We start from the raw sequence: 15,768 nt of genomic DNA, 5'->3' as shown, positions 1-15,768 counted from the left end.
AGGGATATGGGTTAAATCCACCAAGTTGTGAAAGCACAATACTGTAAAGGTAAAGGATCCCTGACAGTTAAGTCCAGTCGCAAACGACTCTGAGGTTGCGGCACTCATCTCGCTTTACTGGCCGAGGGAACCAACATTTATCCACAGACAGTTTTTCTGGGTCATGTGGCCGGCATGACTAAGCCGCTTCTGGCAAAACCAGAGCAGTGCATGGAAACACCGTTTACCTTCCTGCCAGAGCGGTACCTACTTGCACTTTGACGTGCTTTCAAACTGCTAGGTTGGCAGGAGCTAGGACAGAGCAATGGACGCTCACCCTGTTTTGGGGATTCGAACCACCAACCTTCCAATCGGCAAGCCCTAGGCTCAGTGGTTTAGACCACAGCACCACCTGCAATGGCAAGTGACCACTTGGTAAACAATTGCCTGTATCCTCCTTTGGAAAGCCAGCTATTTGTAATGCCTTGCCAAATTTTGGGGTTATTTTTACCATGCATCTTCATGCTATCATAACTCTGGGGAACCAGTGGAGCAATACTGTCCTCATCACATGACAGGATGTTACAGGCAATCTGCCAGGTGAGCAAGTGTTTACATGCCCACTGTGATCCCAGCTGGTTAATACAAAGTTGCCTGGGCACTGAGATCTCTGCAAGAGGTCCTCCTCCTTCAGGCAACCCCACCACTTAATAGGTGTTCTGTGCCCTACACAAACTTCTATCAATACTCATTTATCAAGTTTCTATCTACCTACCACCTTCCATTTATGATGCATGTTAATCCTTAAAAAGAAGCAGATTTTCAGCATTCAGCACAAACGCTCTAGCCACAACTGCTCTGCATCTGTCTTAAGCAAGGCAGCAAACCAAAGTCTGCTATCACTTGAACCTTGTAGGGTGAATGTGTTTTCATCATTACTTACTTGCACATTTGTTTTTCAGGGCCAACGTACACGATCATTTTATATGATAGAAGCTACATTTCACCCCATGATAAACAGCGACTATCAACTCATTGTTTTGCAAAAGCATTACCCTAAACGCATTACCACGGATTGCTCTTACTTATCACATCCTGGCTGGCCTCCTTTTATTTTGGTAGCGAGCCGGCACGATAAAAAGAGAATGATCTATGATAGCAGATCCTCCATGATAACAACCTGACACAATCAAGCAATAAAATGATAGCCGCCGTTTATCACGCAGAAAAGAGGAAATGCCATCACATAAAACAGATTAGGAAAATGAGCACTCCATTCCCAGCTAACAAAGACAGAAATCTCAGTTCCAACTTTACCTTTCTAAGCTTATGTTATGCTTCCCCCACCACATCCGCTAGCCTTGGCAGTGCACAAGCATCCATTCAGTGTTATTTTTCTAGAAAAAGAGGTGCCAAAAATTACAATGAACACCTCCTTTGTTCTCTTTGAATAGCAATGGTGCCCATCTGAGAGGCACAGGAACTGAGTTCCAGCGAGTTCCAGCTGAAAGAAACCTCTGGATCTCTCTCATGTTCACACCTTCAGCAATAGACAACATCATTGAACAAAGTGTTGTTGTTGTTGTTGTTGTTGTTGTTGTTGTACCACTCCCTTTATCTCCCTTTAACAACAACTGTTGTTGTTGTTGTTGTTGTTGTTGTTGTTGTTGTTGTTGTTGTTGTTGTTGTTATACCACTCCCTTTATCTGAAGATCTCACAGCAGTTTACAAGATAAAAATACTGGATAAAAACACAAAACCAAAACAAGGCAATAACCCCTCCTCCAATTAAAAGGGTTGCAGAACATTAAGTGTGCAAAATCATAGATTGTACAATAATAAAATATTATAGGCCTGGTTGAAGAGAAATGTTTTCACCTGGTGCCTAAAGCTGTATAATGAAGGCACCAGACGAACCTCTGTGGGTAGATTATTTCACAAGTGGGGAGCCACCGCAAATAAGGTCCGTTCTCATGTTGTCACCCTCCGGACCTCTCATGCACAAATAAGGGTCTCAGAAGATGATTGCAGAGTAATGTAATATACTGATTGTCTAGTATAAGTAGACTGGAGTCATTGAGGAACCTCTCCCCTGGCTCAATCTGGTCAGGAGGCGAGAAATCAGCATCAGAGATCATGCACCATATTGGTAGAATATTATCTTGGAAGATGTTTAGCAGGGCCAGTTCTGGGGTGACATCAAATACTTGCTTAGTTATTTTGCATATTTCTTGTATGATTGATATCCAAAAGAGTTGGCTTTCAGGACATTCCCACCACATGTGGAGGTATGTGCCTGTGGAGGTGCATCCTCTCCAGCATTTTCATGAGGTTCCTGGGCATATTAGTGTTAGTTTCCGTGGTGTTAGGTACCATCTGTAAGTGAGTTTCAGAGTGAGTTCTTTTCTTTTCACTGATATGGATTTAAAGGGAGGTTTAGTCCACATTCTGGTCCACTGAGTGGAGTTAATCTCATAGCCTATGTCATTCTCCCATTGTTTTTTGATTACGTCGAGGGGGTTTGTGGGATTTTGGAGAAGTATTTTGTATATTGTGGATACCATCCCTTTGCCGTGTCCCTTTGTTAATAGGAGGAGATGTTGGTAGAGTATTAAATTATACTATGTTAGATGGGTGTCAGGGAACTGCCATCGGAGCCAGAGGGAGAGGGAGGGCTCCAGAGGGATTCCGGAGAGCGTGCCAGGAGGGAGAGAAGCAGCACATCTTCTGGGGAAGGAAATCAGCGTAACACCAGTGGAGAAGGGGGGCAGATAGGGGAATCAGTGAGGTGGCTCCGAGACTCTTCGCTGGGAACCAGTGGGGAGAGCCCGGGTCCTCCGATGCCCACACCCTTCCTGCACAGAAGCCTTCTGCGCAGGGAGGCTAGGAGGAGACTAAGCGTCAAAGAGCTTCTTTGCTGGAAGAAGTTCAAGAAACGCCCACTAACGGATTCTGCCAGCGATTGAGACAGTCACGGGTGCGTGGCTGTCCAGACAGAAAGGGTTCATACAGGCAACCAGCCAAGAGTGGCATTGATTTACACACAAGCAACCCCTAGAACTATTACAATGGGCTTTCACCAAACTGCGGGAGGCAGTGGAAGACATGAGTGCCTGGCGTGCTCTGGTCCATGGGGTCACGAAGAGTCGGACACGACTAAATGACTAAACAACAACAACAAAATGGTAGATGGGCGGGCACACACTTGCTCAAAGGATTCATGAGGGCAGCTGAATCTTTAACATACATTGGTACCTCGGGTTAAGAACTTAATTCATTCCGGAGGTCCGTTCTTAACCTGAAACTCTTCTTAACCTGAAGGACCACTTTAGCTAATGGGGCCTCCCGCTGCTGCTGCGCCGCCACAGCACGATTTCTGTTCTCATTCTGAAGCAAAGTTCTTAACCCGAGGTGCTATTTCTGGGTTAGCAGAGTCCGTAACCTGAAGCGTATGTAACCTGAAGTGCCTGTAACCTGAAGCGTATGTAACCCAAGGTACCACTGTACTGTGAACTCCATCTCGTCTGGTGTAACTGGCTGCAACTTGAATGGCTTAGATGGAGGTTTTGATGGAGTTGCGTATACCTACTGCAGTATTTATATCAAGTCTTTTCTAACATGCTTTCCTCCAAGGTGCTCCCATATCAAAACCTGATCCCTTTCCTAATGCAATGAGTGGGAGCCTAGTTGATTAAAAAAACCTAATTTATTGAATTTCCCTTCTTCAATGCCTTTGTGCTGTATGGAGATTGCCAGCAGTTTTGCCATCTGGTTGCTTGCTCTCTCTGCCCACTGCTTCTCTAAGCAGGGAAATAGGTAGGTGGGAAATGTGTCTCGTGCATTCTCAAAAATACAGGAGCACATAATGAAACAAACTGATTTTTAAAAATTATTTAAAGAAGAGGAAAAAGCCATACCATCAGTCTTGTGGCAGCTGGCCCCTAAGGAAATGGTAAAGAACCTATTAGTGAAGAAGGAAAATTCAATGCCCAGTAATCCTTCTGAAGTTTTATCAAATTCTGCTAGGGAGTCTCCTATGATTCTCAGGTCAGACAGGGCAAGGCAGCTGGGAGTCTAGGAAGCCAAACTTCCAAGATAGCACGGCTGGGGTTTTTCCCCCTGTCCAATTTAAAGCAAAGAGAGGATTCTCTGTTTTACAGGTGATTGACGTGTGCAACAATATTATAGAGCTGTGCAGTCGATAACCACAAAGCAAAACCCCTGCACAAAAAGTAGCACAACAAAATGTGCACTGGATTCATTAATGGAGCATTAAATCAGAAGGAAGGAAGGAAGGAAGGAAGGAAGGAAGGAAGGAAGGAAGGAAGGAAGGAAAGAAAGGGCTAAAAATGGCATGGAAAAGGCAATGGCTGGTTAGCTGGAATCCTGAACATACATACATAATTTAATTAGCATTTCCATAGTTAAAAAGATGCTCAATGCAGGTTGAGACATGAAAAGAATACATAATGGCAAAGATAGCAAAAGTAGTCATAAATGATAAATTAAACATCAAAAGTGCACAGCCAAATGGAAACAATATCCACCTAAATCATGATAACATCTAAAATAAAGATACAAAAAAACTAATATAACTAACAGCAACAATGCCCCGCCCCAACAAATACCCCTAAACCAGTGTTTCCCAACCACTGTTCCGCGGCACACTAGTGTGCCGCAAGATGTTGCCTGGTGTGCCGCGGGAAAAATTTAAAAATTCGAAAGATTTTTTTTTTTAAAGTCAAATTTTTGATTGGGGCACCGTCACTAGATGACCCCTGGGGTTCCCTCCCTCCCTCCCGCTCTGCGCCTCCCTCCTCCTCCTCCTCCGGGGAGGCCCTTCCTGGCTCTCAGCCAAGGCTTGGCGGCTGCCACTCACTCACTCGCTCGCCCACCCGTCCCTCCATCCCTGCACCCGGCCTCTCCCCCTCCGTCCCCGGCGCGGGGGCTGCCGGGATCCGTAGTCCCCTCGCCCTTGGGCTCCGTGCCCGCGCGGGGTGCGCAAACTACGTTTCCCAGCGTGGCCTGGCGGGCCGGGCGTTTTGTTTGAAGCGCTCTTCTCCCAGCCATGGAATGAGTGCAGCGGCGGCGGCCGGGCGGGCAGGGGCTCTTCTGCGCATACCCCGCGCAGCCTGCCTGCGCCCCCGCGGAGATCGGGCAGCAGGATGGAGCCCGGGGATCCCCGCGGAGGCGAAGCGGTGGAGGCGGAGGCTGCCCCCCAGGTAGGGCTGCGTCGGGGGGTGTTTATTTTTGCAATGCTGCATCTGCGCCGGAGGGGACGCATCGGACCGCGGGGAGACCCCTTGGCGGGCGTGCAAGGCAATGCATGCGTGCAGGCGTTGCATGGAGTGCAGTGCAATGCAATGGCAACGCGGCGCCCTGCATGCATGCATGCAACTTCCACCGGCGCTCCGGACTTGGCAGGTGAGGGGGGTCCCCAGTGGGCGGCAGAGAGAGCCGGGAGGGCGAAGGGGAGCCGGGGGGAGCAGCGCTGCTCCCCGAGCCGAGCCCGGGGGGAAACTTCGGCGTCGTTGCGCCGGGTGTTGGAAGCGGAGGCTGGCGGGGGCCCCTCACCTGCAAAACCTGGTCGCCTCTCATATATTTCGTGCATTGCATTCATCGCCCGCTTTCTCCTCCAAGGAGCTCCCGGGGGCGCGTGTGGTTCTCCCTGTGTTATCCTCGCAACAACAGCCCTGCGAGGTGGGTCAGGCGAGTGGCCCAAGGGAGCACCCAGGGATTGTCCTGGCCAGGTGGGGTGATTTGAACCCTGCTCTCTGCCCGGTCTTCGTCCTCATTTAGCCCCCACATGTGCATGACTGTGCATGACTGAGGTTTTCCCCCCTCGTCTTGGCTATGGTGTGAGTCTGTGCTGTTAATTAATGGGGTTCTGCCTTCGGAGAAGATGAGCCAGCCCTCAAGGAGGTGATTATGTAATTTGCTAGCAATTCATGTCCCTCCCGGCGTGACGCTGCGCGCTGACGTCACGGGGCTGTAATGGTGGTGTGCCTCGAGATTTTTTTCATGAAGCAAGTGTGCCTTTGCCCAAAAAAGGTTGGGAAACACTGCCCTAAACAGTACTCCCCCCCCCCATCATGCTGATAACTCCCTCTTATTTCACAGTAGAATTATGCATGGCTAGGCGAGAATTTGGAATTGCCAGATTAAGAAATGAGATTGATAATGGGAGGTTTCATATTAAATAAAATAAAATAAAACATAAAAATATATTTGTATTCTCTTGCCAAATGGTGCTCAGTAACTACTGGTTTAGAGAACAGTAAATGCAGAAACCTGAAATACTTCCAGTCCCCAGAGGTTTACTACTAGAACACAGACACCTTTGAGTTACAGGCAGTTCACATTATATACAGTGGTACCTTGGTTTAAGAACAGCTTAGTTTATGAACAACTTGGATTAAGAACACTGCAAAACCGAAGTAGGTGTTTTGGTTTGTGAACTTTGCCTTGGAAGCAGAACACATTCCACTTCCTGTTGAGTGTGTTCCATTTGTAAATTGAGTCCTCCGCTGCTATGGGAAAGCACACCTTGGTTTAAGAATGCTTTGGTTTAAGAATGGACTTCCGGAACGTATTAAGTTCGTAAACCAAGGTACCACTGTATTCTGTTTCTGAACTTCAGGAAGAGTGCGTGTCATCACGTAGTCAAGCCAGTAGAACCTACATTCAAGAGGAAAGGTAACACCAGACTTGGGACGAACCCCAACATTTCAGGGATCTGTTTTACAAAAAGGATTCGTAAGAGGGAGACCTCCAAAAAGTCTGATAAGATCTCCTTGGCATGGAATGCAAAGACTGAGCGGGGAAGGTGTGACTAGAATGCAGTGGCAGGAAAGGTAGGAGGGAAAAGACAGACATAAAAATAAGACAGAGAACACCATTTCACCATGCAGATATCTGATTTCCTGGTTCATACTGAGAAGCCATTTTTAGATGTCCCCAAGAATGAGAGGAGAGCTGCTTAAAGAAATCAATGGAGAACTCCAAGACTTGAATGTAATGAAACTGAGCCCCGGTTGGGTATCCCCAACCCCACCTCCACAAAACAGCAAAGGTTAACCTGAAAGAGAATACTTCCTGCTCTTTCTAACTCAGGCCTTATTCAGTGTGAAACGTTTGATCCTGCTAAAGCAAATTCCAACGCAAATTCAGTTCATTGTCCCCATACTGCAAGGTGAAAGGGATTGTGACTGGGAAAAATTATTACACTGAATACTGAAGGCCAGTGGTATTCAAAAACCCTGCAGTGTTGTCCTATGGCAGAGGTCAGCAACCTTTTTCAGCCATGGGCCGGTCCACCATCCCTCAGACCATGTGGTGGGCCAGACTATATTTTGGAGGAGGGGGGGGGGATGAACAAATTCCTATGCCCCACAAATAACCCAGAGATGCATTTTAAATAGAAGGACACATTCTACTCATGTAAAAACATGCTGATTTCCGGACCGTCCGTGGTCCGGATTGAGAAGGTGATTGGGCCGCATCCAGCCCCCGGGCCTTAGATTACCTACCCCTGTCCTATGGTGTTTGACCGTTTTGGCATATTAGAGGTTGAGGGACTGCAACAGTCCCACAATTAGACCCAGCACTTTTATTCCCAGATTGCAGGCAGGGCTGAAAGTCTGTGCTACTTTCATTTCTGATTCCCGCTCATTTGTTCTGAGAAACAAATGGGCCCAAGGAAGGAGAGAGTATTTTTCCCTTCCTCCCTCTTGCAGTGAGACTCTGTTGCTGAGAAAATAGGTCATGTTTATTGCCTGCAAAGAGACACATCAAATTGTTTTATATCAGCTCCCTCGAAACAAGGAAGATCAACACATCTCTTAAGAAAATACGAGCCTTTCCAAAGCTCTAGCCAACTTTTCCAAGGGACAGGACTCTGCCCTACTGCTCATATTGATGCTGCGATGCCTTTTAGATAAATGTGTATTTCACTTTGTGGGAGTGGTGTCCCCCATTAGTGGAGCCTAGTCTACCTCAGTATTCTTCAGCCTTGGGTCTCTATATGTTGATGGACTACAACTCCCATCATCCTTTACCATTCACTAAGCTGGCTGTGGATGATGGGAGCTGTAGTCCAGCAAAGGATGAATCCAGAGCACTGGTCTACCCTGCAAATCTCAAGGATATATGGAGACCAGGAAGACATAAGGACAGCAGCTGTAGGCAAAATCAGGGGTGGGGAATCTCTACTTGCATATACTGTTGCACTACAGCTCTCATTCTCTCTCACCATTGGCAATGCTAGATGGAGCCAATGAGAGTTTGACTCCAACAGCATCTAGAGGGCCACAGCAAAGTATGGACTCCCAAGAGCGCAACATGCCAAGCCATTCCTCCACCACACAGCTCTGTCATCTAATGAATCCACATCCCAAACCAGCTCCCATTTCTATTGAAATTTTACAACTTCCTTATATGCCAGGACTGAACAGGTAACAAGGCTTAGTGAGTTGGGAAAGTTAGTGGCAGGCTGGTGAAAAGTCACAGGTGTCTCCCACTCTTGTACACACAAGCTTCCCCCCCCCCACCGCCTTGTCTCCCAGAACCAGAAGAGGCATGAAAAGGGCAGATGAGAGAGCGGCTATACACAGGCGCAGTCTCTGATTGTTGGAAGTAGCCCTGAGGAGGCGGGGACTTTCAGTCTCGGCAAGGAAGACCAATGGGAATGAACTGCTTTGCTCATTTGGTCTGACACTGAACCCAGATCATGTTTTTGCTTGTAAAAAGTTATTCCCACCTTTGAATGTGTGATTACAGACTAGCATGTTCCTGTGACAACAGGCCTGGAGGGATACACCCAGCCCCTTAGCCTGAGGTCCCCCACTTGTGTGTTAAGACACAAAATAATATGTGGGAATAATGTCTACCACTACAACAGGTGGAGTGTAAAAAGATTTATAGCTTTTTCTTATCCACATTTTTTGCCTCCTCAATCTTCACCTATAGAAACTTTAGTACAGTGGTACCTCGGGTTAAGTACTTAATTCGTTCTAGAGGTTCATTCTTAACCTGAAACTGTTCTTAACCTGAAGCACCACTTTAGCTAATGGGGCCTCCCGCTGCTGCCGCGCCGCCACCGCACGATTTCTGTTCTCATTCTGAAGCAAAGTTCTTAACCCAAGGTATTATTTCTGGGTTAGCGGAGTCTGTAACCTGAAGCGTATGTAACCTGAAGCGTCTGTAACCTGAGGTACCACTGTAGAGTGGTACCTCAGTTAAAGAACAGCCCTGTTTACGAACTATTTGGTTTAAGAACTCTGCAAAACTGGAAGTAGTGTCCCGGTTTGAGAACTTTACCTCGGTCTAAGAACGGAAGCCAAACGGTGGAAGGGCACCGGCAGCAGAAGGCCTCGTTAGGGAAAGCGCGCCTCAGTTTAAGAATGGTTTCGGTTTAAGAACAGACTTCCAGAACAGATTAAGTTCGTAAACCAAGGTACCACTGTACTAACGGTTTTACCATCCACAATGCCACCACTACAACTGAAGTACTCCCATTTCACTCTCAGCTGACCCTCTCAATGATCCACAACACTGAGCAAGAAATTGTTCAGTTCTACACCCTTTGGCATTAGAGTGTTGGGTTAGGACCTGGCAGGCCGGGGTTTAAACCTCCACTCAGACACAAAGCTCACTACGTGACCTTTGGGCCAGTCACTGTATCTCAGCCTAAACTACCTCATGGGGTTGTTGTGAGAATAAATTAGAGAGGAGAACCATGTACACCATGGTCCTCAGAGGAAAGGTGGGATATAAGCATAGTAATAACAACTACTAATAAAGTACTAATATAGGGGTATAAAGAATACACCAACACAACTATTTTAGTCTGAAACAACATGAGTATTTACTCCACAGCTGGGGAAATAGTCACCCTTGGTATTTTGTACAGTCGGGACACGGGTGGCGCTGTGGGTTAAACCACGGAGCCTAGGACTTGCCAATCAGAAGGTCGCCGGTTCGAATCCCTGTGACGGGGTGCGCTCCCGTTGCTCAGTCCCTGCTCCTGCCAACCTAGCAGTTCAAAAGCACGCCAAAGTGCAAGTAGATAAATAGGTACCACTCCGGTGGGAAGGTAAACAGCATTTCCATGCGCTGCTCTGATTCGCCAGAAGCAGCTTAGTCATCCTGGCCACATGACCCGGAAGCTGTACGCCAGCTCCCTCGGCTAATAAAGCGAGATGAGTGCCACAACCCCAGAGTCGGTCAGACTGGACCTAATGGTCAAGGGTCCCTTTACCTTTACCTCCATTTATGTAACCCTCAGGTTACGTAAGGACATACAGTTGTACCTCGGAAGTCGAATGGAATCCATTCCAGAAGTCCGTTCGACTTCCAAAACATTCAAAAACCAAGACGCAGCTTCCAATTGGTTGCAGGAAGCTCCTGTAGCCAATCAGAAGCTGTGTTGGATGTTTGGGTTCCAAAGAATGTTTGCAAACCAGACCACTCACTTCCAGGTTTGTGGCGTTTGGGAGCCAAAATGTTAAAGTCGCAAGGCGTTTGTCAACCAAGGTATGACTGTACTTCCTAAGGTGTTTAACTTCAAATGTGTGAACAGTCAGAGAGGTCAAACTTGTGTCTGCAAACACTTATATGAGATGTGCCCAAGACAGACAGGATCGGCTTTCTGTCAAATTCTGTGACACACCCAAGTTTGCTATTAGAGTATGTGAGTACAGATCTTGAATTCAGGCAGTATTCAGCAGCGACTTCCAAAGCAAAATATTTGCCTACATGGCACCCTCCAGATGCTATAAACTACAATTCCCATTGTCTGTGACCACTGGTTGTGCTGGCTAGCGCTGATGGGAGCTGGTCTACAACATCTGAAGGGCACCTCATTGGGTTAACCTGGTTTATTATTTATTACATTTACATATATACCACCTTTTTCTGAAAGCAGTTCAAGGTGGTGTTCATGGTTCTCCACTCCACAATTTACTCACACAACAACTTAGGTTAGACTGAGAATAGTGACTGGCGCAAGGTCACCCAGTGAGGTTCACGGCTGAGTAAGGATTCTAACCCTGGTTTCCCAGGTCTTAGCCTAACACTCTAACCCAGGGATCGGCTACCTAAGGCCCATGGGCCACAAGCAGCCCACGGGGGTCATTTAACTGACCCACGAGCTGCCCCTGAACCAAGCCGCCCGCTTGGTGAGTTCCCGCGCAGTGCGCTAAACCGGCGCAGTGCGGGGACTCGCTTGCGTGGCGCCAGAAATCACCTCTGCGCAGACGCAGATGTCGAAAATGCAATCCGGCCCATGAAGGGATCTTCGCTGGAGTGAACTGGCCCAGGCAAGGTAAACCTTGCTGACCCCTGCTCTAACCATTGCAGCACACTGGCTCTGAACCAAAGTTCAGTCTCCAAGTCTGTTCTTTTACAGCTAGGAAACCATAACCAGAGTTGCAAGAGATTCAAGGGCAGAGGCCACACAACTCTGAAGGTAGCATGGTTGGAGACAGCTGTCATTATATGAATGATGCCCTGGCACTTGGGCCACCACAGCTTGTTTTCTTAAATAATGAAATTCTCCATGGGAACATAGTTAAAAATTTTCACCACACAGTTTTCCTGCTGGTATTCATCAGAAGGTAATGGATGCACTGTTCTTTTTTTTAAAAAAAAATCCTTAGGAAATCAGCTGGATTGAGCCCAGAAAACACCAAAAAATGACACAAATCCACAGTGCTGCCTTTCCCAATGTCCATTGATGCCATGAACTCCACTTTGGCTGACTGTCATGCCCAGCTAATGAGGAACCTCCAAAAGAGCAAGGACTGCAAACCTTTCTTTTCACAGGGAGGACCCGGCATGGACCACTTTTCATCTGCTGATACCACAGGGCGGAGCCTCTCCACAGCAGCTTAACACATAAACCGAATCTCTATTTGCAGGCTGTGAGTGAGAGAACCTTCCAACCAGCCTAATGTCAAGGAAAGCGGGGATACACACACACACACACTTCCAAGGACAGATTTCCACAACTGGACTTAGCAGAACGCCATCATAGAGACACATCCAACTCCTGGAACAGATCTGCGGCAAAAGCCAAAACTTTACTAATACAGTATGCAGATTTCTTCCGCGCCCCCCCCCCATGTATCTATTCTAAGCACACTTTTCGACTGTTTCTCATTGAAATCTCATTCCATCTTGAAGCAACCTTTTCGCAGCAGGTGTATTTCATCTCCCATCTCAATGTGGGGAGGCCAACTCTGCGCAACAAAGAAATCACACGAGCGAGACCCATAAGCAATCAGGTAGAGAGAGAGAGAGAGAGAGAGAGAGAGAGAGAGAGAGAGAGAGAAAGAAAGTCACCTTCGCTGGGATGTGACCATGTGCGGCCCTCGCTCCAAAGCCACGGGGCGCGCACGTATTGTGAACCGCATCCCGACAGACCCACAACCACACTCCCGAGCACTCCATGCGCCCCGAGTGCTGCGCACGCCCACCTACACAATCCCACGCGGTGCCCTCCTACTACTCTAGAGGGAGGGGGAATCAATTTGATATATATATATATTTAAAAATACCCTATACATGCTTTGCAGACACCAACAAGTGCTCTTTGTGTCGCCCTCCTTTCTGGGTTCCTAAACTCGGGGGGGGAAACTTTCCTAGTGGGACTGGAAAAGGAAAAAAATGCCCACCAAACACACACACACACAGAGAGATAGAGCCAGCTTCTGCGCTGAAAAGCCCTCCTTACGTTTCCATGCCTCCTTCCTAGCTATCTGCCACCATAAGCCACCACCTCCTTCTCTCTCATTCCGCAGCCGATACCCCAAGGCTCCCGGAGAAAACCCCCTCTCCCCACGATCCAACCCCCCGTCCTCTGCCTCACCTCGTTCTCCCTCCGTCCGCCTCCCCGTGGCACCGCTATCCGAGCTAGGAGTAGCAAGATCCACGCAAGCTGCCGCCCGGAGACACACTCTCCATCCAATGCATTATGATCTCGGTGTGTGCGGATATATATTATCTTGACGCGCGTGTGTGCGCGCGAGAGAGAGAGCCGAGTTCTTTGGATTGAGGACGCCGCTAGTATTCCGTCCACCAGGTCTTGGATCCTCTATTTGTTTCGCAGGAGGAGAAATAGCGAGCGAGGGAAGGAAAGGGGCTTGATGAGGAAGGTGGGAGGAGGAGATCGGCGGTGCGGCTGAGGGGGGGGAGGAGAAGGGGGATCGCGCAGGCGCAGCCGGGGGACCCTAAGCGCCCGCTCGGGCGTGCGTCGCAGCTCCGTTGCGCTTCCCACCTCCTGTGTCCTGGAAGCAGGGGAGGCGCGGCCCTATAGGGGAAGGGGGCGTGGCGTCGTGCGCCAAGGCTGAGGGGTCTCGTCTGGGTTCCTCCACGCCTGGCTCTCGTTCGCTCCTTAGCATCGCCTTGTGCGCTGGGGAGTTACCTCTAGCGCTTTTCTTTCTCTCTCCCTCCCCCGCTTCCTTTTGTGCCAAGCGATGCGCTCTCCCCTTCTCACCTGCTTCCCGGACTTCCCACCCCCATTTGGTAAGGATGCGCGCGACCCTTTCCGGGGAACTGAAATCCCCGCTTGCCTTGGCTTTATTCAAAGAGAGATCAGGAGGGAGAGAGGTGTTTCTAAGCGCATGGCACGGCTCAGCGTAAGATTCCGGTTCCGGCTATAGCATGTCTTCTTATAGAAGGCATATATGTATATATATTTAAAGGGGAGGGGATGGAAGTCAACCCTTCAGTGGCGATGGAGAAAGGTTGCTTCCAGTTGCTCCCTTCTGGGTCCGATTTTAAGGCCAAACCAGAGGCGCGCACAATGCATCAATTCGCTTTGGAGGAAAGCAGGTTGGGCAATTGCGCAGCTCGGGCTTCTCCAGGGAAAGGCACGTGGGGAGAGTGAATTATGGAGCTTTGTGTGAGCACTTGTTTCTTGGACCGCTAACCTTGTGCTGCACGGAAACGCCACATTATCGTGGCTGGCAAGGCGGTTTGTAGTCTCTCATCATGAAGCTGTGACAGCGTAGGTTTGAACCTCTTCCCCTTTAGTCGCTTTCACAAAGGGGGCTTTAACCTTTTCCACAAAAGGTTCTTTAACCACCCCCCCCCCCGCCCAGCACCAACAGTGGCACAAGCTTGGGTAGAATTCTTGCAAAGGATATTTACACATTTTTCTCCATTTGGATTTCTCCCTGGAGGTTCCTCCCTGCCTGAAGTTGTTGCAAAAGCATTTTTTAATTTGCTCCAAGAAGGAACAGCAACACGCACACACACACATAGCTGGTGACCCTGAGGAATCATCTGATTCAGATACAGTGGTACCTCGGGTAAAGAATTTAATTCGTTCTGGTGGTCCGTTCTTAACCTGAAACTGTTCTTAACCTGAGGTACCACTTTAGCTAATGGGGCCTCCCGCTGCCGCCACACAATATCTGTTCTCATCCTGAAGCAAAGTTCTTAACCCGAGGTACTGTTTCTGGGTTAGTGGAGTCTGTAACCTGAAGCATCTGTAACCCAAGGTACCACTGTACTCATGCTTAGTACCAGAGGTCTCTGTATCACATGCCTAGGTTCCTGCCTTGCTCTTCACCCTGTTTCTTTCATTTCATTTCACGTTTATTTTGCACATCGCCTTTCTGGATGCAAGGCGGTTTATAAGCCATAGAAACAGCAAAATACATGACAAAGATCACACATTCTCCAGTCCAATACAGAAAAAGTCCTAATAAAAGACTTGTTGCCCCCAGAGCCACAGGAGCAGAAGATGGTGAACCAGGCATGATCTTCAGGGGTGTCTATATGAATTGCCCAGTTAGCTGCCCATGAAGCTGCCCTACTCAGGAGGAGGAGGAAATGCATGCAAGCACCCTCCTGGATCAGGGTCCACCTGAGAGCCTCCAGTTCCTATATAAGGTCTTGGACAGAGTTGCATCACTGCTAAAACAGCAGTTCGAGGCTCCCGTGCCCTAAACTGGGGAAAGGGATGCTGCCTCAAATGGCACATATGCCCACTCCAAAACCGATCTTCACTTTCTCCGAGTGAAATTGGCAGGCAGGCAGAGCAGGAGGTGGGGCACTGCAAACAATAGCGGAACAGAATGGGGGAAATCTGCTCATCTAGCTCTCCAGTTATGCACTCTGGTTCCTATGGGTGTGAGCGTCGCCAGCGTTGCTGGCCTTTACATTCAAAACCTGGTGCCTGTGAAAAATTATTCCCTCATAGGGCAATATCAGGGCCTGTAGGGTTACTGGATGTGCCTTATTCAATTAGTAAATAATAATAAATAATTAAAAAATCCTCTTTTTAAGAGCTGGTTCAGACATGCAAGCACATCACCTGATTACATCAGTGCAGAGGAATCACTTGGTGGATGTAAACCATTCTATTCAAGGTGCTGGGAGATGCTGTGAATGTCCTCTCTGTGGTGTAGGGTATTTCATGGTTCACACCAGCATGCAAGTCACCACAACAAGACAGCTAAGTGATATATATGTAAACCAGCCCTAATAATTATAATTCACGTGCGCTCTGTATTTCACTGCCTGTATGCTGCACCTAATCTTTTAATAATTCCACACAGGAACACTGCACAGCTACAATTGCTGCTTATTATGTGCACTGCTTGCTACTCTTTCATTTTCATCTGAATTTGTTGTCTTTGGTAGTGGGGTATTTGATGCATTAGTGCCATTTGTTTATTTTATGTCAACAATTTTATGTAACGCTAAATTATAATGGCCTTTAAGCCGTGCACAAGGAGCTCAATGCAAAAATCAGTTAAAACTATCAAAACAGAATCCAGT

At 48.0% G+C, this 15,768-nt stretch overlaps 1 protein-coding gene across 6 annotated transcripts in view; it reads right to left on the bottom strand.

Moving 5' to 3' along the window:
* Window positions 1-15,768, bottom strand: part of PLPPR1 (phospholipid phosphatase related 1) — a 164,684-nt gene that overhangs the window by 98,397 nt on the left and 50,519 nt on the right. For 2 of the 6 annotated variants that reach the window (XR_014520499.1, XM_083481559.1), the window contains exon 1: window positions 12,848-13,496. The exons of 3 other annotated variants lie outside the window; for them this stretch is intronic. The gene's annotated coding sequence lies outside the window, so the exon portion shown is untranslated. Of the gene's footprint in view, window positions 1-12,321; window positions 12,429-12,847; window positions 13,497-15,768 lie in introns of those variants that run through there. One more of the 6 variants, XM_083481561.1, reaches the window with a different exon arrangement.

Source organism: Podarcis liolepis (assembly GCF_965112155.1).
Source record: "Podarcis liolepis genome assembly, chromosome: 17".
Taxonomy (NCBI): domain Eukaryota; kingdom Metazoa; phylum Chordata; class Lepidosauria; order Squamata; family Lacertidae; genus Podarcis; species Podarcis liolepis.
The sequence above is the reverse complement of the archived record's forward strand: the minus strand, read 5'-3'. Positions and strand labels throughout refer to the sequence as shown.